At 46.5% G+C, this 26,922-nt stretch overlaps 1 protein-coding gene across 3 annotated transcripts in view; it reads right to left on the bottom strand.

Annotated features, from left to right (window-relative positions):
• LOC144828837 (opsin-5-like) overlaps positions 1 to 24,753 on the bottom strand; it is a 1,422,400-nt gene extending 1,397,647 nt beyond the window's left edge. For all 3 annotated transcript variants that reach the window (XM_078687370.1, XM_078687368.1, XM_078687369.1), the window contains exon 1: positions 24,295 to 24,753. The gene's annotated coding sequence lies outside the window, so the exon portion shown is untranslated. The remainder of the gene's footprint in view (positions 1 to 24,294) is intronic.
• Between the last annotated feature and the right edge of the window lie 2,169 nt (positions 24,754 to 26,922).

Here is a 26,922-nt window from a genome sequence, read left to right as displayed (position 1 = left end):
ATTTTATGGTTCATGGTGGGTTACAAATTGGGGTGCCAGGGGTTAATTTTAGGGTTCTGAGCGGTTATGGGTTTTGGGGTTCCAGGGGGCAATTTTAGGGTTTAGGGTGGGTGTGGGTTTTGGGGTGCCAGGGGTCATTTTAGGGTTCAGCGTGGGTATGTGTTTTGGTGTGCCAGGGATAATTTTAGGGTTCAGGGAAGGTGTGGGTTTTGGGGTGTCAGCGGGCAATTTTAGGGTTCAGGGTGGGTATGGGTTATGGGGTGCCGGGGGAATTTATGGTTCAGCATGGGTATGGGTTTTTGGGTGCCAAAGGGTAATTTTAGGGTTTGTGGTGGGTATGGGTTTTGGGGTGCCAGGGGTGGGGGGGATACTTTTAGGGTTCAGGGTGGGTGTGGGTTTTGGGGTGCCATGGGATTAATTTTAGGGTTCAGCGTGGGTATGTGTTTTATAGTGCCAGGGGTAATTTTAGGGTTTAGGGCAGGTGTGGATTTTGGGATGTTAGGGGGCTATTTTAGGGTTCAGAGTGGGTATGGGTTATGGGGGGCAAGGGGTAATTTTAAGATTCAGGGTGAGTATGGGTTTTGGGGGGCAAGGGTGTAATTTTAGGGATCACTGCGGGTATGGGTTTTGGGGTGCCAGGGGTCATTTTAGGTTTCAGGGTGGGTATGGGTTTTGGGGTGCCAGGGGTAATTTAAGGGTTCAGGGCGGGTATGGGCTTTGGGGCTCCAGGGGGGTGATTTTAGGGTTCAGGTGGTAATGGGTTTTGGGGTGCCAGGGGGTAATTTTAGGGTGTGGGGTAAGTATGGGTTTTGGGGTGCCAGGGGGGGATAATTTTAGGGATCAGGATGGGTATGGGTTTTGGGGTGCCGGGGGTAATTTTAGGGTTCAGGGCGGGTATGGGTTTTAAGGTGTGAGGGGGCATTAACCGATCCTGATTATCTGCCATTTTAGCTCCACCCCATTGATTAACATTAGCCACGCCCCTTCTTTTGCCATGTTAGCCCCCCCCGAAATGAAGACCTAGTTGCGCCCCTGTGAGGGCTCCCTGCATGTCATAGCAAGATCCTAGCAATGGCATCAGTGTGGGCTCCTCAGAAAGTCGTTGATCCATCACGGAGTCAGTGTAACCCCATCTGTTCACCTCACGCTATATTTTAGGTTATTTACGTGGTGCTCTTTGGTATTGTTGTTACATAGCGACCAATCTGCTTTTTTCACATAGCAGTGGTTTTGTTAGTCCAGGATTGACTTTCCAAACAGTTGCTAGGTTTCCATGGCAGATATGCAAATACCCCAGGTTTATCATGCTCAGAAGGATAAATAGCTAAGCTGATGGGCTTGAAACTCATGATTTGCTGCTTGCTTACAGACTTCGGCACCAGGAAATGGTTTTACCCACTAAGCTATATCACAGAGGGACAATTGGCAGCAGGTTAGGATGGTAGTTTTCAGTTCTGCAGTGGCACCAGGCCCAGTTGCTTGCCCTTTATCTCTTATTTACCAGTCTGGAATGAGCCAGAAATTGCACAATCTCCACTAATCTTTCTCAGAAGAGACATCAGGAAAGCATACTGTTCCACTGCTCGCTTATCTTTCTTTTAACAGCAGGGCACCATTCCAGCTGTTTCGAAACCTGCTTGCGTCATCACAACAATTAAGAGTAAAATCAAATTGCTTTGTCACAGCATGGCTATCTCCCTGAGATGAGGCAGGAACCATGATTATGTCATTGCTTGCTCAGAAATTCTGGAAAGACGCTGATGCTTGCTAAGCCACAGTATTTTAGAAAGTGAAAGCAACCATGCATGCTTATGCAGTTTGCAATTGCTATTTGCTTTGCATTACAAACAAAGGTCCTGTTTGTGCCTCACCATATGGAGCCTCTGGCAGACAGTGGACCGGCGCAGAAAGCGTGGTTGTCCAGTGGAAATATCCACAAGATATATTAATGAATGTCTACTGGATCTACACCGACCAATAGTTGCCCACCCTATTCCATGAGAAGAAAGCGTTGCTAAATTGCGCAGAATGATCAGGTTTAATAAACTGGCCTTAATTAAAATTGGGTGCTAGAGAAAATGAGTAGACGCTGGTGCTATTTCAGAAGAGTATTGCTTCTCTGTGCAGCCACAGTGAAATCTTAGCCCATGATAAGAAGATTTTGGTCAAAAGTACCTTTTTCTCTGAACGAGTCGTGGTCTTTCCATCTCCAATGAAGTGGCAACTTGTACCAATCCCTTGAAAATCTAATTTCAAACACTGGCATATTCTGCAGGATACCAGAATTTGCTGAAAGTTAAAGCCCATGGAGGTGAAGGCAACTACACGGACAAAGGAGGGTGTGGTGGGGGGGGTTCTAAGATGCAGCTAGTGGTAGCCGTGTTAAAGTGTGTGTGTGTTTTTAATGACAGATAGAGGCCCAACGCAGACAATGGAGAGAGAGAAAGGGAAGACGGCTGGGGGCAGGACAAGATTGAAAACGGAGGGAGGGTGGGAGTGGGAAAGCAGTCAGACAGGTAAGGAACACAGAAGTGGTAGAAGTACACAAGACAACCAGCTGAGGAATACACACTCTGGTAGAGCACTGAAACCAAAATAAACATGTAGTGCCTAATAAATGAGCACTGGAAGGACACAAGTAATGCATCGATGCTCCAGGAGAGGGATAAATACACGAAGAGGAAGTAAGTCTATGGCAACTGCCCAATAAGAAGCCAACCAATGGTAAGCAATAAGTGATCTCCAAGTCCACCGAGAGAAAACTAAAGGTCTTGAAGAGGTAGCACATGCCCTGTCTAGGAGAGATCTTAAAAGGCTAAAAGTCAGAAACTAACTATATTTTACATTTCAAACAAGACTACCAAGTCCACTATCCCATATAATACTGTAAGCCGCTTTTGGCTTTTCTGGCAATCACATGCTGCATTGTAGTTTTGCTTTGACACTTTCCTTATGGACACAAAACCCCATTATGCAAAGTGCTGTTGACAAAAATCCCAGGATTGGCCGAATGTGTTATGAGTCACTTAGAGCAACTTGGCAACCATGTCTTAAAAGTTTACAAAGTTATCTAGTCCATTTAAGAAACTGCTTGTTTCACATGTAAAACCAAAAGTAAACTCTGCTCACATATTTTGTGAGGGTTCACTTTTTCATTCACATCATACATAAAAAGCAAACATTAGCAAAGCAATTTGTTTTATCATTTGCTCAATGGAAAGTTTTGTATCATGTTTCACAACACAACTAAGGTGAAACATGGACAGCAGTGGCACCACACCCCCCAACACAGAGTATAAATAAATGATGAGTGGCGATAGCAAAAGGAACATCCTACGATTATTTCATATATACTGGACATGCACAATAATAGTAGCTAAAAAACTAAAGAGGGAGTGAGAGAAGTTAATGGACTGTTGTACGCTTTTTGCATACAGACAAAAACACACAATACACTCAAAACTCCATGAATTGCAATGCATTCATGTCCTTACTGAACCTTCAGAGAGAACTATGGTACATTCATTATAATCTCCTGGTTATGGATTTCCTGGTCTGAGTGAGGTTATGTCCCTTATGTCAACAGTTATGTTCTCCATTTGTTAAACTGTTAGAACTATATTAAAATTGTGTGTTGGAGATATAAACATGTTTAACTGACATCTCCCTACCACAGGAACAGGATGGCTGAGTAACAGACTCTGCTCCTTTTTTTCTGCCAACATGTTTCAAGGCTTGAATATTTTCACTATGGGGTCAGGCACCTTCATAAGGATTACAGGTATCTCATATCAAATATTTTGAAGCAGTCCCTGGTTTATAAGGCATGTAATGCAAGTGCATTTAGCATTTACTTTGTTTTTTTATAAGACGGTGCAACAGCAGCTGAAACGCCCGTTTCTTGTAACAGCAAACCATTCAGCGCAAACAATGCAATCTGCCTACATCGCAGGAAAGGTACAGATCGCTCACCAGCAGTGCAAACTATGCTTTCTCGCAGAATGGGTACAGCAGCACAACTGCAGCGAAGCAAGCTGCCCTTTTCATCTCCCATTTACTATATGTTCTATGCTGGACAAACATAGGATACAGACAGATCTCTGGAGTAGGTGCTTATGAAATTGATATTTACTATGTATTTTATTGCATAATTCGATAAAAAAATGTCAACACAAATAAGAATGAATGGGTGGGTGCTCGAGTAAATATGCAAGTTCTGACACCTTTTTATCTCTGTGGTATTTTACGTTAGCATTCGGAAGGTCCTGCTGTGGTTTCAGTTTCAGTTTCAGTTTTTAATCTTTATTTCGTTGACTTGCAACATAAAAGATACAGTAAAATATAACAAACTAAGTAACATTCACCACATATAGAACTTACAATTCATTGTAGTTGAGCACCCTGTTATAAATCTATGTTTCATCATATTTGATCATCTTTGGACACACAAGATTACAGTTTATGTTTGGCTCAGAAAATGAATAAATATATTAAAATGTTAAAAATCTAATAAAAAAACATTAAATTGATTATAACAACCGAAAGTTTGAGAAGACACAATAGCTAGACACAATTCATGATTTACAGATTTCAGGATGACAGTTTTTCCTTAATTAAAATGTAAGGTTTAGTTTCCGTCTGATAAAATAAACGGACAACAAAAATTTACTAATTCCGAACACAATTACTTGACTGGTGTCCGTACTTAGGATCCTACCAGCTTCCCTATGGGAGGTGGAACCAATATTCCGGCACAGAGGGACTATCCATCTTTCCCTTGCCTTAGCATAGCTAAGGCAGAAAAACAGTATGTGATAAATGTCCTCCCTTTGATTGTTGGTGCATAGACTGCAGTAATCGTTGTCTATTTTCCCCCATCTTTTCTCTGTTGCCTTGGACCTCAATGTACCATATCTGAATTTTATATAGAGAGATTTGGCCAGAGGTGGCTCGATTTCATCAAAAAATTGTTCAAAGGATGCCTCATTTTTTACCATAAGGAATTTTTCTGTAAGAGGACCGTGCGTTCTTGTGTACACGGAATCGTGACTCACATATGACCAAAAAGACAGTTTAAGAATTTTCTTAGAAGCTGGGTTTAAAGAACCAGGCTCGTTCCAAAAATGTATTAATCCGAGCTTCATTAACCAGGTTTTAACATGCTTAAACCAAGGGATTTTCCTATCGCTATCGAGCTCAAGGACTTCTTTCAAGCCATTTTTATAATCAGATAGTTCAATAGTTGTCCATAGTCTAACCCACAACAGTACTGGTCTCAATATTGTGTGATGGTCTGTGTGTTTGATATTTAGATCAAGAAATAAGGGTACCAGTGGGGTATTCCTGGGAACTTTTAAAAGACCCCTAATGAATTTATTCTCAAGTGCTTCAAAGGTTTTCTTACACACTGGCCCCCAGATTTCCGCCCCATACAGTGAGGCTGATTGAACCTTATATCTAAAAAGCTCTACTGCTGGGGTAACCGCCTTATTCACACTTTTGCTGTGTCTCTGCAATATTGGAAAACAATTTTGTTTAAACACCAGTTTTGATTTCTCTAGTTGTGGACCCCAACCCATTGAAGAATCTATCAGGACTCCCAGATATGTAAAACTGTGTTCGTAGTCTAATTTGTGTCCGTTTAACATTAAATTCCTTTTAAAAGTTTTGTGCGGGTTTAGTGCCATATATTTGGTTTTTTTTATATTGATTTCTAGTCCTTTTGAGGTACAATACTGTTGGAATCTGTCTAGAAGGGTCTGTAGGCCGCGTGGTGTTTGCGAGATCAAAATTGTGTCATCCGCGAAAAGGAGGGACGCAACACGTTCCCCTCCCAATCGGGGCGCATCATTATCACAATTTTCCATGTAGGCTGCAATATCGATTACGTAAAGGGAGAAAAGTGTGGGTGCCAGTACGCATCCCTGTCGTACTCCCCTTTTTATCGGGATTGGGTCTGTGAGTTCCCCATTTGGGTCCCACCTGACCTTGGCATAATTCTCCAGATGCAAGCCCATTACAAGTTTTAGTAATTCGCCTGGCAGCCCTTGCCTATTCAAGGTTTTCCAGAGTAGATCACGAGGAATTAGGTCAAATGCTGCTCGCAGATCTACAAAGGTCACATATAAGTGACCTTTGCGGATGATAACGTATTTCCAATACAAGCAGCATAGCCTAAGTACCTGGTCTATTGTACCTGTTTTGTTCCTAAATCCCGCCTGGTATTTAGATAAAACTGACTCATCCTCCAACCATGAATTTATCCGATTTAAAATATGCCTAGCATAGATCTTCTGTGTTATGTCTAAAAGACTAATGGGGCGATAATTGGCTGGATCGCCACGATCCCCTTTTTTAAAAATGGTAATGATTTCTGCGCCATTCCATGTGTCCGGAATATGGTCGGTAGCTGCAACTATATTAAATAGATGATTCAGGTAGGGTGCCCAGACATCAATGTTAGACAAATAAAGATCGCCCGGGATTTTATCTAGGCCAGGTGCCTTCCCTTTCTTTACCATAGCAATCGCTATCTCTGTTTCATGTATACTGAATACTACCGGGTGGGCGTTTACTCGTGTAGTGACAGTGGGTACATCTGATGCAGCAACATCGATTGAAGATTTGGCTGCATATAGTGATGTGAAATGTTTGACCCAAGTATCCTCATCTAAGTATACCTCCCTAGAACCTGACTGACGATTGTTTCCCTTAGCTGCTAATTCCCAAAATTGTCTCTGGTTCTTGTTTTTGGCGGCTGTTAGCATACTGAGCCATATTTCCTCATCCCAGGAGGATTTCGCTCTTACTATAATTTTGTTATAAGCCTTCCTTTTAACTCTAATTTCTAATGCACTTTCCCTTTTAACAGCATTAATCAGTGCAGTTTTGGCAAGGCGGCATTCCTTGTTATACCAAGGTTTGCCGGTAGCTTTTACATTAGTCATACCTGCACCTTTTTTAGGGATTTTTGTAAGAAGTTCTAATAGTTTGCTGAGTAGGGATTTGTGCAGATTAATAAATTCTTTGGGGTCGCAGCTATAGGGGCAGTATGAGTTTAGGGTGTCTGCAAAGGTACTGTATATATTGGCCAATAAGTCCTCTTTATCCAGTACATAAGCCCATTTAACCGCCCTGCGATTGTTACTAAGGACAATGTTGTCTTTTATGGGTGAGGATGCTTGATTACGGCCTCCCTCCGTGGCTTCCATCCCCTTTAGCATGCTTTGTTGGAAGCTTGTTTCCAGGGGGAAGTGGTCGCTTTCAAATCTCTCTTTGACTTTTAGGTCTTCTGTGAGTGGCCATAGATCTAGAGAGACTATGACATAATCTAGTTTGCTTCCATAGTCACGTCTCTTAAAAGTCGGGGCTTTCGGGCTGTCGGATGGCATACGCCCGTTACATGCTCTCAGGCCATGAGATGTCAGCAACCTTGTAATCTGCAGAGCCAATGCAGTACCAGCCACCATTCTATTTTCATTCAGGGCTAGTATTCCATTGGCAGTATCCTCGTCTTCGAACAGATGCACTATATCTGTGATTGGTTCGAAGTTACAGTTCAAATCCCCACATAAGATAATACTTGCACCAATTTTTAATGAATCCATAAGTAACTCTAGCTTCCCTATACATGTTGATTCCTTATGGGAAGACTGGGGGCTGTTATACACATTAAAAAGGTAAATCACCCTATTGTCTGCTGTGGTTACTTCCAGGCCAAGTATGTCAGGAGAATCAGTGTTAAGCATTTTTATGCCTATTTTAATAGAAACACTGATCCATATTAACAGACCTCCAGATGCGCGACCTCTTATTGAAGGCACAGCCTCTATATGGTAAGTTTTATAACCAACCCTATGCGTCTGTACTGTGGCCCATGTTTCCTGTAATACACAGATATCAAAAGAGTTCATATATTCATTCCAAACGGGATCACATAGTTTTGCGCGCACCCCTGCTATATTCCATGAAACAAGTGTTAACAAGGGGGGACCCTCGTTGGAACCATGAGTCACTACAGGTGGCGCAACAGACTGACTACTATTGACTTCATCGTTACTTGAAACAACAGCGCGTAAGCCCATCATGGGACCACTTGTCCCCTTTCCTTCATTGTATCTCACTAGACATGCAGCATTTACATTTCCCCTGACGTCATCACTACTTCCTTGCCTTATGGCTGGTGTAAACAATGGGGATCCCTCATTTATCCCAAAAGACACTACAGGAGGAACAACAGGCAAACTACTATTCACATCATCACTTGTTACACCTGTACATGGCACTATCTTTGAGTAACTGGTTCCTTTTTCTTCGTAAAGCCCCATTATACATGGGACACTTTCAATCCCCCCAACATCCTCAATTCTCTTTAAGCATCAATCACATTCCTCCAACCCACTAAATACGTCAAACCTGTTTGTTAACTCTAAGGGAGTAAATGGCACCAAGTGAGTCATGTTTTCATTTCCACCCAAATTACAGCTTGCCGGTATGGTATTCCACCCATGCATCACAGAAGGAGGAACTAATTGATGCATGTAAGCGGGGTTCATGGCAGCCTCCATGTTGGAAAAGCGGTTGGTGAAATGGATGTTGTTGGTTAAGTGTTGGGGGGGGAAATACTGTAGACCTTGGGTAGAAATAAGTCAAGGGACGGGGTACAATACAATTATTTTCATTGCCGAAGGGCCAATTCAGAATGTATTGGACTGCTTTTCTATCCCTGAAATTTACAACTACAATATCACCCCCTATATCCTTTGTTCTTCCACCCAGCCAAGACAAGCGTCGAACATGGACTATTTCACCATTTACCTGGTTAATTTTCGGTCTATACAATGATAGCCAGTGCATTATTTTGTTTTTTAATTGAGAATAACCTTCCCGTTTACCACTTGACAATTCAAGAACCCCGGTAAGTACAACCACATACGGTAGAGCTTCCGGCGGGAGTTCCATAGGTGGTCTCCTGTCCTGTCCCCCTCTTGCATGACTGTTCTCGTTCGCTTCTGATCTTGGGGGTCTGTTAGGGGGGATGCTTGATTCCCTTACCTGTATATTGGCTGGGATATCAGTATTGCCGATTGGTGTTATATTTGGTCTACCCGTAGATATTGTTAACTGTTTTGGCTTGGGTTTGTTAGAAGGTTTGCTGACAGATGATAATACACCAGTATGCGAATGATTAGGGACAGCTGGAATAGCTACTATCTGATTGTTACCAATATTAGAGGTAGGAGGTATTACAACTACCACATCTTTTAGGGGGGTGGGCTGTGGAATTAAGGTTTTTTGAGGATGTAGCGCTTGCAGAGGCCCTAATGACCCTAATGACCTGATAGAATTCCCAAGTAATGTCAGGTCCCCCTCTATTTTCCCCAGCCTTGATTCCATTCCCCTAAATCTTTCAGCTAAGGCAAGCATATAACTTCGGACAATCAGTTCTATATTATCCAAGAGAGTCTTAGGAGAGGCTGGTTGCAGACCTTCTTCCATTGGGGTATAGATGATGTCAGGTTCTATAGCCACTTGGGAAGATGGTATCACGAGTATTGGGGTAGTTGAAGCAGGCGCTATTGCATGCTTAGTAGCAGGTTCTCCCATGGTCGTGATAGTAACTGGATTCACCTTCTTCCCAAAATCGGTGTAACTTAGTTTGGGCTTATTTGTGTCAGTTTTCTTCCGTCTCCTTTTGGCGGGTGGGGGTCCATGTATTTTATATGGCAATGATCTCATGTTTTTGCCTCTTACTACCTTGCCAGGCCTAATGGTAGGCGAGATCATAATGCTAGAAATTTTAGATGTACTAGGAAGGTCATGTGTCACGGTTGGTTGATCTGGTTGGATTTGCGTAGGTGACACAGCAGGGGCTAAACATTCTTTAAGTAATAGGGGCACGCTAGCAGTTGGTGATATATTGCCTGACAAACAAATGTTGAAATCATCATCCAAGGTGACAGACATGATCGGTTCAGACAGGGTCCTGTTTTTAATTCGTTCAATTGAACGGCGTCGATCTGCCCGCCGCTCAGCTAGCAACAGTTCTTTATCCCCTTCAGGAACAATTTTGGGAAAATAATCATCCAGGGTTCGGTTTAACATGCCCCCATTTTTGTCCAATCCGACAGTAGCAGGACTATTAACAGCTGTAGCCATAGCGCAAAAATAACTGTGGTAGAAACTATGGTAATGGATGGATCACTACTTACTCAGGCAAAGACCAAGATCTGGGGCCCAGCCCAGCCTCCTCTGGCCGATGAGGGCCGATGAGGGCCGTAGAGGGCCCGCTCTTTGCCCGGTCTTCGCCCGCGCGCGTCCCGCGTTCGCGCGGGTGAGCGAGATTAAGTAGGAGGAGGAGCGAGCGGGAAGAGGCAGCAGGTGTGCGCGCTGGTCCGGCGCAATTACCTGTGGGCCTCGCAGTCCCGCTCGCGCTGTAGGAGTCCTCTGGTCACACCGGATTCCAAAAACCAGGAATGGAGCACGCCGGCTCCCGCTGATGCCCACAGTTAGCAAGGCGATTGGGTCACAAGAGTGAATGAATAGAGCACGCCGGCTCCCGCTAATGCCCACAATTAACAGAGCGATTAAGTTACTTAAGTGAAGGGCACGTCCCGCTTTGCAGCAACGACTTCGAGCGGCACCCGCGGAGCGGGGGCCGCGAGTCGTATTTGAATGTTAGGAGACTTCAGGGAGGAGCGAGTGGGAAGAGGCAGCAGGTGTGCTCGCTGGTCCGGCGCAATTACCTGTGGGCCTTGCAGTCCCGCTCGCGCTGTAGGAGTCCTCTGGTCACACCGGATTCCAAAAACCAGGAATGGAGCACGCTGGCTCCCGCTGATGCCCACAGTTAGCAAGGCGATTGGGTCACAAGAGTGAATGAATAGAGCACGCCGGCTCCCGCTAATGCCCTCAATTAACAGAGCGATTAAGTTACTTAAGTGAAGGGCACGTCCCGCTTTGCAGCAACGACTTCGAGCGGCACCCGCGGAGCGGGGGCCGCAAGTCGTATTTGAATGTTAGGAGACTTCAGGGAGGAGCGAGCGGGAAGAGGCAGCAGGTGTGCGCGCTGGTCCGGCGCAATTACCTGTGGGCCTCGCAGTCCCGCTCGCGCTGTAGGAGTCCTCTGGTCACACCGGATTCCAAAAACCAGGAATGGAGCACGCCGGCTCCCGCTGATGCCCACAGTTAGCAAGGCGATTGGGTCACAAGAGTGAATGAATAGAGCACGCCGGCTCCCGCTAATGCCCACAATTAACAGAGCGATTAAGTTACTTAAGTGAAGGGCACGTCCCGCTTTGCAGCAACGACTTCGAGCGGCTCCCGCGGAGCGGGGGCCGCGAGTCGTATTTGAATGTTAGGAGACTTCAGGGAGGAGCGAGCGGGAAGAGGCAGCAGGTGTGCGCGCTGGTCCGGCGCAATTACCTGTGGGCCTCGCAGTCCCGCTCGCGCTGTAGGAGTCCTCTGGTCACACCGGATTCCAAAAACCAGGAATGGAGCACGCCGGCTCCCGCTGATGCCCACAGTTAGCAAGGCGTTTGGGTCACAAGAGTGAATGAATAGAGCACGCCGGCTCCCGCTAATGCCCACAATTAACAGAGCGATTAAGTTACTTAAGTGAAGGGCACGTCCCGCTTTGCAGCAACGACTTCGAGCGGCACCCGCGGAGCGGGGGCCGCGAGTTGTATTTGAATGTTAGGAGACTTCAGGGAGGAGCGAGCGGGGAGAGGCAGCAGGTGTGCGCGCTGGTCCGGCGCAATTACCTGTGGGCCTCGCAGTCCCGCTCGCGCTGTAGGAGTCCTCTGGTCACACCGGATTCCAAAAACCAGGAATGGAGCACGCCGGCTCCCGCTGATGCCCACAGTTACCAAGGCGATTGGGTCACAAGAGTGAATGAATAGAGCACGCCGGCTCCCGCTAATGCCCACAATTAACAGAGCGATTAAGTTACTTAAGTGAAGGGCACGTCCCGCTTTGCAGCAACGACTTCGAGCGGCTCCCGCGGAGCGGAGGCCGCGAGTCGTATTTGAATGTTAGGAGACTTCAGGGAGGAGCGAGCGGGAAGAGGCAGCAGGTGTGCGCGCTGGTCCGGCGCAATTACCTGTGGGCCTCGCAGTCCCGCTCGCGCTGTAGGAGTCCTCTGGTCACACCGGATTCCAAAAACCAGGAATGGAGCACGCCGGCTCCCGCTGATGCCCACAGTTAGCAAGGCGATTGGGTCACGAGAGTGAATGAATAGAGCACGCCGGCTCCCGCTAATGCCCACAATTAACAGAGCGATTAAGTTACTTAAGTGAAGGGCACGTCCCGCTTTGCAGCAACGACTTCGAGCGGCTCCCGCGAGTCGTATTTGAATGTTAGGAGACTTCAGGGAGGAGCGAGCGGGAAGAGGCAGCAGGTGTGCGCGCTGGTCCGGCGCAATTACCTGTGGGCCTTGCAGTCCCGCTCGCGCTGTAGGAGTCCTCTGGTCACACCGGATTCCAAAAACCAGGAATGGAGCACGCCGGCTCCCGCTGATGCCCACAGTTAGCAAGGCGATTGGGTCACAAGAGTGAATGAATAGAGCACGCCGGCTCCCGCTAATGCCCACAATTAACAGAGCGATTAAGTTACTTAAGTGAAGGGCACGTCCCGCTTTGCAGCAACGACTTCGAGCGGCTCCCGCGGAGCGGGGGCCGCGAGTCGTATTTGAATGTTAGGAGACTTCAGGGAGGAGCGAGCGGGAAGAGGCAGCAGGTGTGCGCGCTGGTCCGGCGCAATTACCTGTGGGCCTCGCAGTCCCGCTCGCGCTGTAGGAGTCCTCTGGTCACACCGGATTCCAAAAACCAGGAATGGAGCACGCCGGCTCCCGCTGATGCCCACAGTTAGCAAGGCGATTGGGTCACAAGAGTGAATGAATAGAGCACGCCGGCTCCCGCTAATGCATCCATTGTTTTTTTGCTCACCATGCCATTCCAGTTTGGACCCCGCCATATACAAATCTGTCTTGATCCTGCGCCCAATGGGAACAGTCCAGCCCGAACTGCTAGGCCAGGTCCTCCCTGGACTGGAAACAAGCATCCTAGGACCAGTTTCAGGCTTTCAGCCGTCATCAGCCAGGCTAGCTTGAATCCAGTGGCAAAGTGAGCAGGGGACTCACATCTGGGCATACCCTGCCAACTTAGGGTGAACAAAGCAAACACTGGAGTAAAGCTATCCTGGCTGATGAGGGCTGAAAGCCCGAAACTGGTCCTAGGATGCTTGTTTCCAGTCCAGGGAGGACCTGGCCTGGCAGTTCGGGCTGGACTGTTCCCATTGGGCGCAGGGTCAAGACAGATTTGTATATGGCGGGGTCCAAACTGGAATGGCATGGTGAGCAAAAAAACAATGGATTTAGGCCCAGATCTCTGTACTGGGTTGAATGTATGACATTGTTCTGCATTCTGTCCATCAATTGTTTTTTTTGCATTTGTCACCCCGAGTGGGACGGGTATGCCCAGACATGGGTCCCGTGCTCTCCATGCCAATGGAGTCAAGCTATCCCGGCTGATGAGGGCTGAAAGCCAGAAACCGGTCCCAGGATGCTTGTTTCCGGTCCAGGGAAGACCTGGCTTGGCAGTTTGGGCTTGACTGTTCCCATGAGGCACAGGGTCTAGACTGATTTGCATATGGCTGTGTCTGAACTGGGGTGGCAAAGTTATTTATTATTATTACAGATTTGTAGAGCGCATGGCTGCCCGTAAGCGTCCCAGCGCTAGTGAGGAAGAAGAAGAAGGGGGAGGGGGAGTTTTAAGGAAACAGCCATGTCTTGATAAGTTTACGGAAGGAAAGGATGTCAGATTCGGCCCGAATGTTCAGTGGGAGAGAATTCCACAGTTTGGAGGCGTTGTAGGCGAAACGACGGCCACCTGAGCGAGCTTTCTTGATCCTGGGTGTGGAGGTGAGGTGGAGGTGGGATGAACGGAGTGCTCTGTTGGTTGTGTGAGGAGTGATGAGATCCTTCAATATGGGAGGGGCCTTCTTGTGCAGGATTTTGTGGGTGGTGCAGAGGGCCTTGAAATGCACTCTTTCTTGGATCGGCAACCAATGTAGGGACTTGAGGGAGGATTTGGCCGAGCAGCGATTGCTTGTGCCCATGAGGAGGCGTGCAGCCGTGTTTTGTACAACTTGGAGTTGTGAGATCACCTTTTTAGGAGCTCCGAGGTACAGGGCGTTACCATAATCCAGACGGGACAGTATTAATCCCTGTATCAGGAGTTTTTGGGACTGAGGGGGCAACAGCGGAAGAATTTTCCTGGAAGTCTGTAGGAGGCCATAGCAGATGCCAGCTGTTTTCCGAGATTGGGTGGAGAAGGTAAGCCCTTCGTCTAGCCAGATCCCCAGGCTTTTGATTGCGCATTTGGGAATTGGAGGGGGACCCATGCATGGGGGCCAGAGAGACTCCAGGCGAAAATGAGATTGATTACCCAGAACCATGATCTCGGTTTTTCCACTGTTCAACTTCAGGTGGGATCCATCCATCCACTTGGTTATCTCTCCGAGACAAGTGTAGAGATCAGGAGAGGGGTGGTTAAGCTGGTTGTGGGGCACTACCATCTGGGTGTCATCAGCGTAGGTGAGTAGCTTGATCCCGAATGGAGCGACGATCTTCTCCAAGGGGGACATATATACGTTAAAAAGGGTCGGGCTAAGCGACGAGCCCTGGGGGACCCCACAGTGTATCGGTGTGCTATTGGAGAGTAAGTCCCTGTCCGCCACCTGGAAAGATCGATCGCTCAGAAAGGAGTCAAGCCACGACAGGGCCTGTCCGCCACCTGGAAAGATCGATCGCTCAGAAAGGAGTCAAGCCACGACAGGGCAACCCCTGGGATGCCCAGGTCCCTGAGCCTACGGATCAGTATGGAGGGGTTGACGGTGTCGAATGCCGCGCTAAGGTCCAGGAGGATCACTGCCACTGACCCTCCTTCATCCATGATCTTTCTGGCTTCGTCGACCACCGCCACCATAGCGGTCTCTGTACTTTGGCCTGGCCTAAAGCCTGTCTGGGATGGTCTAAGTAGGCCATTTGTCTCTAGATAGTTAGAGATCTGTTGATTAATTATATTTTCTGCAATTTTGCTAACATCAGGCAGGAGGGAAATCGGACGGTAGTTATTTAATTCAAGGGGGTCCAACTTTGGCTTTTTAATCAGAGCTTTAAGAATTGCCCTTTTCCAACTGGGTGGGACCATTCCATGGGAGAGTGAAATATTGATCAGGTTGACCAACTGAGGCATAATGGTCAGGGAAACTAATTTTAGGATATTTAGAGGGGCAGGGTCCAGTGGGGAACCACTTTTGATTGACTGAAGGACAGGTAAAAGTTTGTCTGCTAAAGAACGATGATGGATTCAACCCAGATCTGTGACTGGGGGGTGAGTGTCTGAAAAGTTTCAGCACTCCGTCCATCATCCCCTTGTGTTTGCTCAGTGGTGGTGCGTCCATTGGGGGCCTTGGGGCATTGCCCCACTAATGCCACGGCCCCAAAATCGTTCTACTTCTGACGCTAATTGCAGCAATCAGGACTCCGAGTCCTGATTGGAGTTAGCGTCAGAAGTGGAACACAGACGCTGAAAGGGGACAGGGCTGCGGCAGCACTCTCCTTGAGTGACAGTGCATTAATGCGCACGTTCATTTTTGGGCTGATCATTTTCATGATCAGCCCAAACATGCGCACTGAGCCTTCACCTTAAGAGACCGAGGGTTGCTTCATGCGCAGCCCCCGGTCTCCTAATGGGCAGGAATATACCTGCCCTCAGCCAATCCTAGCGCTGCTGGGAGGGGTTGCCGCTGGCAGCCACTCACACAGAAGACGTGGAAGGCGCCAACGCACCGGTCCGCGGCCCAGGAGCAGACAGCAAAGGCGGCGGGGACCCGCCTGGTAAGGTAAGTTTAATTTATACTTTATTTTTACCCCATCCCCCCCACCCAGGAAGTATTGCGAGGCGCGACTGTACTTTTGGTGGATTATGTATCATGTATGCTCTGTTCTTGCTCACTAATGACCATGACCAGGCAAGTCAACGCCGTCTCCGCGACCTGCTTCAACACCCTCCGAATGCTCCGCAGAATCTTCAAATGGATCCCCATCGACACTAGAAAAACCGTCACCCAGGCCCTCATCACCAGCAGACTCGACTACGGGAACGCTCTCGACTCAGGAACTACAAACAAGCTCCTGAGATGACTACAACGAATCCAAAACGCCTCGGCTCGACTGATCCTCGACGTCCCCCGCCGCAGCCACATCACACACCACCTGAGAGGCCTACACTGGCTCCCCGTAAATAAGAGGATCACCTTCAAACTCCTCATCCACGCACACAAAGCACTACACAACACAGGACCTACCTACCTCAACAACCAAATCAGCTTCCACACCCCCACCCGAAGCCTCCGCTCAGCCAACCTCACCCTCGCCATAGTTCCTCGTACCCGGAAAACCACAGCCGGCAGAAGATCCTTTTCCTACCTCGCCGCCAAGACCTGGAACACTCTCCCAACCAACCTACGACAGACTCAGGACCTGCTGGCCTTCAGAAGATTCCTCAAGACCTGGCTCTTCGATCAGTAGCGCCCCCCCCCCCCCCCCCCCCCATCGCCTTGAGACCCTCACGGGTATGTAGCCCGTTTTACAAATGTAATGATTGATTGATTGAATCACTACTGTGTGAAATGGAATGGGGTCTCCGGTTTCTTCTGGGCACGGCACTTTGTGCATATGTGAACTTTTCTGACCTTTACTGGTTGCACAGCATGCCGTGTGTCTGGAATTCTGCAGTTTACTTTATTTATTGAGTTGCAGGTCCAGGGGTGCATGGACCGCTCGGAGACTGGCGATGAAGTGACGTTACTAGTGTCCGAGACTCGCCGCAGGACAAAAGCTCCCTGCTGCTGAGGCTGGGGTGGTGCTGGAGTGTAGTTTTACTTTGAAAATGCTATCTAGGAGCTTCGTACTGATCACCTTGTGCCTCCGTGTTTTATTGGTTTTATTATTGTTCAGCGCTAGTTGATTTTCAAAACTCCTGTGCTTTTGTTCATTAACAGATCTGACCAGGCTATGTTTTGCGTTTATGAGCTGCATTGCATAAACTGTCAGGGTGTTCTATCGTGCTCGATTTCTTGTTACTGCAGTGCAGCCACTAGAAAGAGGCAGTGGACATCGATTGTCTTACTTTACAGCAAAATGACAAAGCCTTCTTAACCTGTCGCAAGGTGCTGTAGCACTTTGACACACACCTAGCACCATTTAACCCCTCTACCTACACTGGTCAATCAAAATGTCGCTGGCATGCTGTTTAGCACAAACATGAAATTATAACAATCGTAAAATGTCTGGGACCACGGCTATCGCACAATTTATGGAGCTATAGATATTCGGTTTGTCTGAAGAAATGATCTGATAGGTTGTTTTTAACATTCAATCTTCCTTAATGTGCAAGGAAAGGGCTAATACAATGATTATTAATCAATTGTTAAATCTCTTCTGTAAAATCGTTTGCTTGAATATGAGTGAAGAGTTGTTAAATGATTTTTATATTAATCCCCTCACTCTGCCTACATTTCCTTTTTAGCACAGGAAGAGTGTTTTTCCTTTTCAGCAGGTAATTGAAGTCATTAGAACACCTCAGGGGGTCAAAGGGCACAGGACTTTCCACTGGGTTTCCTTTGTGCAGAAACATGCTTGTTGGTGCTACTACCAAAGTCCACCTGTCCTGGAGTCAGCTGTATGCTACGAGGGGTGTTGGTTCCGCAGCTCTGCTGGATCAGCCATGGGCCTCCCGCAGTGGCCCTCAATCGGTTTGGTGGCGAACTAGAGACATGACCTCCAGCTTGGGTACCAGCAGAGCAGACCGTATAGCAGGCTACTGCCACTGCCACTGCTACAAGATTGGGCCGCCTTGAAGTGAGGCAGTAAACTGTAGCGGCCCCGGGGGCTCGGGGCTTTGGTGTCATCCTGGCCCATGGCTTCTGTTTACCTGCTCGGGTGCTCCCCCGTGGCGGGTCTCCTGCCAGCATGGCTGTTAACACTTCTGCCAGAAGTGAGTGAGAGGGCGTGGCAGGGTTGCTTTGTTGCTGTGCCCTGAGAGGTTGGCAGTTTTCTCCAGTTTTGGACACTGCAGAAATTCACTGAGTGTAGAGGCCGAGAAAGCCAACTTTCTCGGCACAGATTCCCTTACGCGATGCTTCCGGCTGCTTCTCATATGAGGATTGGGATTGTTTAAAAGGATAGCAGAGGGAGCTGTGTGGGAACTTGATGAACGAAATTCACCGCGCGTTGATCTCTCTGTGTAAGGTAAGGTTGCACTATTGATCAATATCAGGGAACGCTGCTGTCCTACGGATGCTGCATGAGTGCATTAATGTAGGATTGTAAGAGCAGATGTTGTTGGATGTTCTGTCTTTGTTCTACCACTTTCCTTCTTCCAGGAGTATTGATCTGGGTATGTTTTTTTTTCCGTGAAAACTTTTTATTTTATTTTCAATTACCTATATCCAACAACAAAAACAGGGCAGATCTATGCTGTAGTGAATTGCAACCTTCTCCACCAACATAAAGGTGCAGTTTAGAAATAGGTCTCCTGGTCGGCATCCACATCAGACTGTCTCTGCACGCCAGCGGGCCTTGGTAAGGGTAGTAGTTGACTGCGATGACAGAGGGCTTGTTTGGTGCTCCATATAGTTTATTGCTTCTGTTTAACCACCTGTTATTGGATTTGTTCCACATTGACTTGGTACATCGTTATTCGTGATATCGACATGTATTAGGAAGTGGGTATATATGAGGACTCATGTGAGTTGCTTTCATGAGTTGATTTCTCTGACACTAGTATCTAATGAGAAAGATTTAAGTGGGTGCTTGGCCTCGCATGGCTACTATGCAGGATTAGTGGTGGGTGCTATGGACTGTAGGCATTTCCAACCCGTACGGAGGACAATAGAGTGGTCAGTTCAAACCGTGGACACAGTACAAAATTGCTGACACTCATCCTGATCTTTTACGCCTCACTACTTTTAAATGTCACCAGCCCGCACTGTGTTTACTTAATTAATCAATCAATCAAACCATTTATAGAGCACAACAGCTACTCCAAAAAGTGTGCCTGCACTAAGAAAAACCTCCACTGCAGTGAATCACTATGTTCAAAAAGCCATGTCAAATAGCCAGGTCTTCGTGGATTTTCTGAAGAGACTTTCAGACCTAAGCTTGAGACAATATGTTGGAAGGTGATACCGAACCTGGGCCACAAGATAGGAGAATGAAGCACCTCCCCACTTCTTACTTTTGATCCTGTGACATGGAGGAGACTAGCGTTGGATGAACAGAGGGTTCTAGACAGATGATAATGCCTTAGTCTGTCAGAATAGTAACTGGATTTGTACCATAGAAAGCTCTGTGTGCGATGATAATGATCTTAAAAAGAATCCTCTCCTTCACTGGCAGCCAATGGAGCTCCTTCAGATGTAGAGAAATTATTGACTTCTTTGGGGATCTTTAAAAGTAGCTTGGCTGCCACATTGTTACAAAATGCAATCTCTTTAGCAGATAAAAGTGCAGGTCCAAGGACACAGTGTTAGCATAATCAATGCGAGAAGTGATCAGAGCATAAATCACTGTTTGTACCTGGAAAGGAAGCAAACCTGAGTATTATTTCAGGGACCTTAATAAAAGAAAGCATGAGCGGATTACTATGGAGCTCTGATGATGCATGGTTAGGCAAGATTTACCTTTATCTTCATTGCAGGGTCTTTTATGTGTTGAATTTGTCTAAATAACATGAATATTTTGATGTAATGGGAACAACACTGAAGTATATTTTGAGACTTTTACTTTGGGTCCGGAGCTGTAGGTGGTTAATTGGCAGCATCCGTGGTGGACAGTGTTGCTTATGATAGGTGTTTCAGAGCATAAGACTATTCTATTTCATATTCATTGGATAAGAGTTATTCATTTTGGAAGTGTCTTTCCAGACGTGTCAATAGCGAACAGGTATTGGACTTCAAAACTGTATCTCACATTAAACTACCTTATAGGCACCTTATCCAGTGCTTGATTTGTAACAAAATGAGTGCCAGGGCTCTCATCAGCAGGCCACTTCTTCTTGCACTGCCCATTACAGCTGTCAATTAAAGTAACAGCATAACTAATAAGTCACACTATTACAAGTGTGACAATTGTGAAAATGTCAGGACCCCAAAGTTAAAAGAATGGATTTGGAAGCAGGTATTAGGCATTCCTAATGTATATTGAATTAATAAACAACAGTTGTTGTTCTCATCCCTGAATTTAAAAAAAACAGTGCCACCATGTGGCAGACTGTCATAGGTACTGGTGCTGGCAATTAAGTGCCGGTGCCAAGCAACGGAAACCACTGGCTTAAATTAACCACTGATTATCCAGCCACCCTAGTTACATCTTTCAAAAGGGTGAGATTAAGAGGAGATGGTAATAGATTGAAACACCAAAAAAATGCATGCTTTGACTAATAGTCCCCCAGCCCTAACACATATCTTCCAATGTCTGTGCATGTATAAAGTTCCCTGTGAAGTGATTAAAGAAAGTAGGCCATACTGCAAAATGTCAGTGCTGTGAGAAGCTGGGAATGAGCCCTAGCTCGGATAGTTACGGTGAAGAATGAACAATTGAACAACTTGTGTATGGCCGATGCCAGATTGTGGGTCTTATTTTTTTTTTTACTGCTGTAGATAAATTGTCCCTTCTGTCTATGCTGGCTTGGCTTTTGGAAAACAATCTAAAAGGCTGCTGCAACTTTAAGGTTGGTGTCCACAGTCAGTCTGCCCACTCACACAAAGTTAGCTGGCTCATGTCATGTGCAGAATGACAGTGGGCTGACCTGGGCAAGTACAGCATGATGTGGTCCTCCTTATGCCACCAATCCCAAACACCAGGGCATGACAGTGAGGCCTGGGGAAAATGCTGCTTTTGTGCAGGACAGTTAGAATTGGTCTTCTGTGAAGGTGAAGAGACAATGGGGGGAGCGTTCAGGAGAAGGTGGCTGTGGTGGGGTGTGCCTAAGCAGTAGGAAGGGAATTCTATAGGGTGCATCAATGCATATGGCATGATCTGCCAATCATTGAATGCGAATAGGTAGCCAGTAGGTTCAGCGTGGCTGATCTTGCATTAAAGTTTGGAAGGGCCAAAGGTTTTTGGTTAGGTAGTCTGGGACATGATTGGAGACTTGTGAATGATGGAGTTAGTCTTGCAAGGATCTAGTGTTCAGCTATCTCTTTAACTATGAGCCAATAGATTTGCCTGAGTGCAGGTGCAATACGGGAATTACAGCTTTGGCTAAATAGGAGTCGGCGACATGACCTTTGGAATTTAACAAATATCTCCTCAGCTATTAGGGAGTTATGATTTATAATGTTTAACTTTTTTTTAAATGCAAATCTCTGGAATTTCTGTAACTTTATTTTGCAAGTCATATACCATCTCCTCAAACTTCAAATTCTACATTGCTGGATTTCCTTTTCTTATATGTGTAGAGTCTACCATAAGTCCTTCTTGTTCTGGTGTTTCAATTTAGACTTCCCTGTTCAGTGACTGTCTCCGAGCAGATTTTGGTGGGTTTGTCCATGACCACAGATTGTTGTGCCTTTTTTGCCATCTCTTCTTTATATCTTTCAGTTACTTCAGCTCTTTGCACCTCTTAAAAATGGAGTTTGAGATTCCTTTCTTTTAGGTTACGTTCTATGTTTAGGTGCTCAGTGTGTGGGTGTTTGGTCTAGCCTTTTGTGCTTCCACTTGCCCATATGTCAGCCACCCCACCTGAGCATAACATCCTGTCTGCTCCTCCTCTTAGCTTTTGCCATCTGTGCTTTCTCTTTATTTCTGCAGCACGTGCAGATTGCTCACCCAATCCAGTATGTATTATTTTTCCACCTTGCCTGCTAAAAAACAAATGCCTTATCGTTGGACCTAACTAGTGTAAAGAGAATGTTTCAGATACATTGAAGGCCTGTTTTTTAGCTCTTTAGTGAACACTGGAGTGATAATATCAATTTTGGAGAGACCCAGCAACAAGGTTTTTAACTCAGTTTGACTAATATAATGTATTTTGGCTTAAAGAAGCTATAGAATATATTTGTACTTATTGCATTATAGGTATTATTTATATTTCAACCATTTTGCTGACAAGGTAAGTAGCTTCTTGAATAGTTACCAGAGAATAATTGGTCAATGGATGTCACTTCCTATGATGTTACACCAAATGCAAATTTGAGGGGCCTCATATTTTTTTTCTGCCCAGGGCCCAATAAATCCAAGAACTGGCCCTGGTTTTATATGTGTATGTATTGGAGGGCTGGAGCGCCAGCTGCATTTCACAAGGGCACATTCTTTTTAAGTTATTTTAGGCACAGGGAGATTAAATGATTTTCCCAAAAATCACAGGATGTTGAGCCAATGCCGAAACCGGGTTCCTCAGTGCCAAAGCCCGCAGTTCTGGTCGTTATGCCACATCCTCTCCAACTTTATCCGCTCCTTAGATCTGCATGACCTCTTTTAGCCCACTAGTGTCAACAAGCAAGACTTCCTTAACTCAGATCCCCTCTACAAGCGAGAATCTTCCTCATCAGCAGAACAAAAATTGAGCTCAAGCTTTCTGTCTCAATTTCTGCTGCCTATCCAGCTCATATAACTACTTGACGGCCATGACTCTGTTATTCTCTTGAAAATTTTAACTAGATTAATTTACCTTCAACCCCCTGAAAAATTAATATCTGCTCCTCTACCAAATGTGCACTGATAAGAAAATGTGTACCGCCCACATGTAAACTGCATTATGCAGAACCATAAGAGATGGCATGGTTGAAGGGAAGCGAGTGATATCTTTTTAACTGCATACCCTCCATGTCATATTTTGTAATACTACTTCATTCTCATACAGCTGTGCAAGAATGCGCCGCCAGTGCACTGTGTGATTTTACTTGTGCTCAAAAACCTCAACTGTTTTTTTAGAATTGTTACAACTAAAACCCAATAATATTCTGAAAATTGTGTATACCGCCAAATATATGTTTTTGTAATTGACTGCACACATGAGCCAGGTGTATATGGCTACCGCATAGAAGACGCCGGTAGCCTTGGTGTCAGGAAGCATGTCTTGATGAAACAATGGAGCACTGGATTAGCCAGTTCTCCTTCGTTTCCTTGCAGCTCTCCCCAAGGATAGGATGTCACCCTCTGGATTAGAGCAGATCTCGCTTTGTTGATCCCACCTCCCTCACTAGATCACTCTTAAAGGTACAGCCCAGCAGGCACTACCAGGCTTGTGATGTGGAGTGTGAACACTTGTATAACAGTGTTTCCGAAGTGTGCTGGTTTCTGCTACAATAATGTACTTATATGGCCACCCCACGTCACTCTATGCCAAGCCATGCATCTAAGTCAATGTGCTCTGGACACATTATCAAAATGTAATATCGTTTTTTAAAAGGACCATCCAGTTCAGACTAAAAAACTGTTCTCTTCCCCAGTCCTGCATCTTGAACAATCACCAACACTAGACATTCTAGAACGCCTGCTTGATGATGTCAGCTGTATTTCGAGATTTATTTTAACTTCATTCACAGGATGGGCCCTTTAAGAGGGTTTTCCTCGAACTGTTCAAAGCCAGTACGGTAAATCAATAGTAAACACATTGAATACGTAGTGTATTTGCAACATTGCAAACTGTGGAGCCGGTGGCCCTCTTCAAATCTCAGCGTTAACACTTCAACACAATGTGTGATCCTGAACAAATTATGTCATACCCTTGTTTCTCTTTTCCAGTATTCATCAAAATCTGTGAACGCTAGAAATTGACTCAATAGCTATAAACACTATATAAAACCTGGGCGTCTGAATGCTACTTCTCAGACACAACAGATCTTCCCTCAGCCTCAGTGACACATGTGTAGAAAAATTTGTTGTCCTCAGTTTAGAAGAGCATATCCTGTTGGTCCTAATAGCCAGGGAATGTTAGCTGCTCTCCTCTCCTCGCAGTACCTTTTGCTACAAGTTGTTAGGTTGGTAGAATGCATGCGCGCTGAAGATTAGCATAGCAATTTGTGTGTAGTTAGTCCATAAGTGTAATTAAAATATTTAACAACTGAGGTCATTTTCAGAACATAGCAATGTTATATAAATATACAAAACGAGTTGTTGCATAAAAGAAAACACATGGAAAATACATCGTAGCCAGAAAACGTTTCACATTACGCTTCACAATTTTCAGAGATTTCAGAAAGAAACAAAAGCGCAGCTTGTATTCTTACCTTGTCTAAAAAGGGATGACGCTGAATAAGTTAGAGAAGTGTGTGCCGTGGCTCAGGCAGCCTCATCGTCAGAGGCTACAGACACTTGTTAAATGCGCTCCTGTGCAGCTGCAGGGGTTACTGAGAAGTGAAAACTTCACCCCTTGGGTCTGGCTGGAAGGGACGGCGCGTAGCAGCCAGCGGTGCACAAAGTCCACAGTTCTCCAGGGCATGGATGGGGCGCACTGAGGCGGTGGGAGACGGCCCCGGGAGTAGTGGGGCTGGAAAGCGGGCAGCCCCCTCCTCGAGCAGCGCGCGGGCTGCCTTGCACGCCGGGTGCATGCTCACAGCCCCCTCAGGCTGGTTTCCCCCTTCTCCTCTCCTGCCGCCGGTTGCGCCATGGCGGAGTCTGGCGGCGAGCGCGCGCTCCTTATATAAAGCTGTGGCGGTCGATGGCAGGTGTAGGAGGACCCGCCGGAGAGCCGGCTCTTTCGTACTCCCCCTCTCCAGCCTCAGGCTTTCGGACCAGAGTTGTGCAGCATCAGACTGGGGTGGGAGGGTGGCGGTTGTGACGGAAAGCCCGCCTGGGCTGCGCCCCTCTGCTTTGCGTGCTGTCACTCACTTCTGCAATTATATATTTTGGAAACTCACTTGTAAACCCCTCGCTGTCTCACAGTTGACGAGCGTCGCTTTCTCTTCCTCCCATTCAGGTGTTTGTAATTATCGTTCCTCCCTCATCGACTTCGATGTCGTTGGCATGTGTATATCAAACCAGTGCTCGGGTTTCCCTTTTTTGCATTTTTAAGTCACACGTCTAAATTTATTTTATAATTTCTCTTATTGTGCCATTTCAAATAGTATATGTCCTGCCTGCGTGCAATGTCTTGAACAATTCCACTCTGTGAGCGCGCAGTTTTTAATTCAAACGTTTAGTGACGCACGTTACGGTACACCGAGTCTGAATTAGAACTGGTGTCTTTTTTTGCCCTCGAGTGTCTCGGAAAAGATGTGTGTTTTCTCTGTCTTTCCTTGGCGGTCCTTTCAAATAAATGACAAACTGACAGTGCAATCACACAGTTCCAGAGGCTGCTGCTACCTGAAGCCTGTACCGGAGGCGTGCGCGAGCAGTCACCAGAGCTTCGTAGTTCGCTACAGGTTGACAGCTCGGTTGCAGGTCACTGCTCGTTGCTCGCGCACCCTAGACGCCGCCGGTAGCTCCAGACGACCAGCCTGCGCCGCCGCTCGTCAGCTCCAGCACCAGGGCTGTCGTGGAGCAGCTACGGGACTGGCTTCACTGACTGGAGTGGAGGGTGGGGGAGGGTGACGTGTTCTCAGTGGTATCTTATTGAGACCCGTGCCCCGGCTCTATTTGTCAAAGTCCCCGTTAGACCCCGCCACCGGAGCTCTTGAATGTGCCAGGGGCTGACAGAAAAAACAGAAGCGGCACATGCATTTGTTCAAAAACTTTTCGATGCGAAGGGGGTACACGCAGGTACACGGCGTCACCCCACTCTTTTAACAGGGTGGGCGCCGCCCCCCTGCCAAAAAGCTGGGCCCCACAGAAGTAGGCTGAACGTGTCCCGGTGTAATTTTAAGACACCGGGAAACGTTCAGCACGTGACTTCAAGAGGTCATTTGCATATTGTCAGTCCCCCCACTTCTTTTTATTGGACTTGTGCCTGGTTGTTTGACTAAAATGTTTAAAGACACTTTTCTGACGTTCGGGTGGCGCAATGTGCCACTGGCATATTTGTAAGGCCACCAAAAGCCACATTCTATAGCTTTTCATGGCCTTATAAATATGTGCCCCTTTCATGCAGAAAACTGTGGGAAAGGGGTGTTCCATGGGTGTTAACATACATGGCTTTTTCGACACTGCCCCAGGTTTACGAGAAATCGTAAGTCTGAGGCAGCGTCAAAAACTTATGCCTCCCTGGGGAGGCTTAAGGGTGGCACAACAAGGAGAAATGTCTTTATTTCTCCATGTTTTCCTCTTTCTATGTGTGCTATGTGTGCTGCAGCAATCATAGAAAGAGGAAAAAGCCTCTTGAGATAGTTTTTGAATCATCCCGCAACGCACCCATCTTTCCACCATGGTGCAAAGGTGCCTGCGTTGGCTTACGGCAGACCACTGTGCGCCGGCGAAGGAGAAAAGGACAGGAATGTGCCATATCTCACAGGTACGGAGCATTCCTACACTTTTCTATTGCCGGCTTGCTGCACTGCCCTACGGCAAAAAACCATCAATGAGGTTCTTTGTATTTACATGTGTCTATATCTATCTATAGATATACACAAAAATCACATTTAAACACACACATATTCACCTTCACGAACACCCTCTCATTATGGTTGACCTTTGAGGGTGGCCCCACCAGTTGTATTTATGGCCCAAAGTCTGCCCCCTCCTAAAATTCTGTTCTAGAGCCCCACTGACTGTATTTTAGCATTTATGGAACGCTTCATGCAGACTGCGTGATGCTAAAGAGCATTATAGAGGCACCTATTTTGAGTACCTCAGCAGGGGTTTACATTTTCTTTCCCCCATTTTTATGCCATGCTTCCTCTGTGTTTGACTTTCTTCTTGTTATATATTATTGTAAACGTGCCTAGCACTGTATAAAGGAGTCAGCATTCAGAGCAGTGTCT

This window comes from Lissotriton helveticus, chromosome 4_1 (genome assembly GCF_964261635.1).
Source record: "Lissotriton helveticus chromosome 4_1, aLisHel1.1, whole genome shotgun sequence".
NCBI classification, from domain to species: Eukaryota; Metazoa; Chordata; class Amphibia; order Caudata; family Salamandridae; genus Lissotriton; species Lissotriton helveticus.
This window is presented reverse-complemented; position numbering and strand designations above follow the sequence as displayed.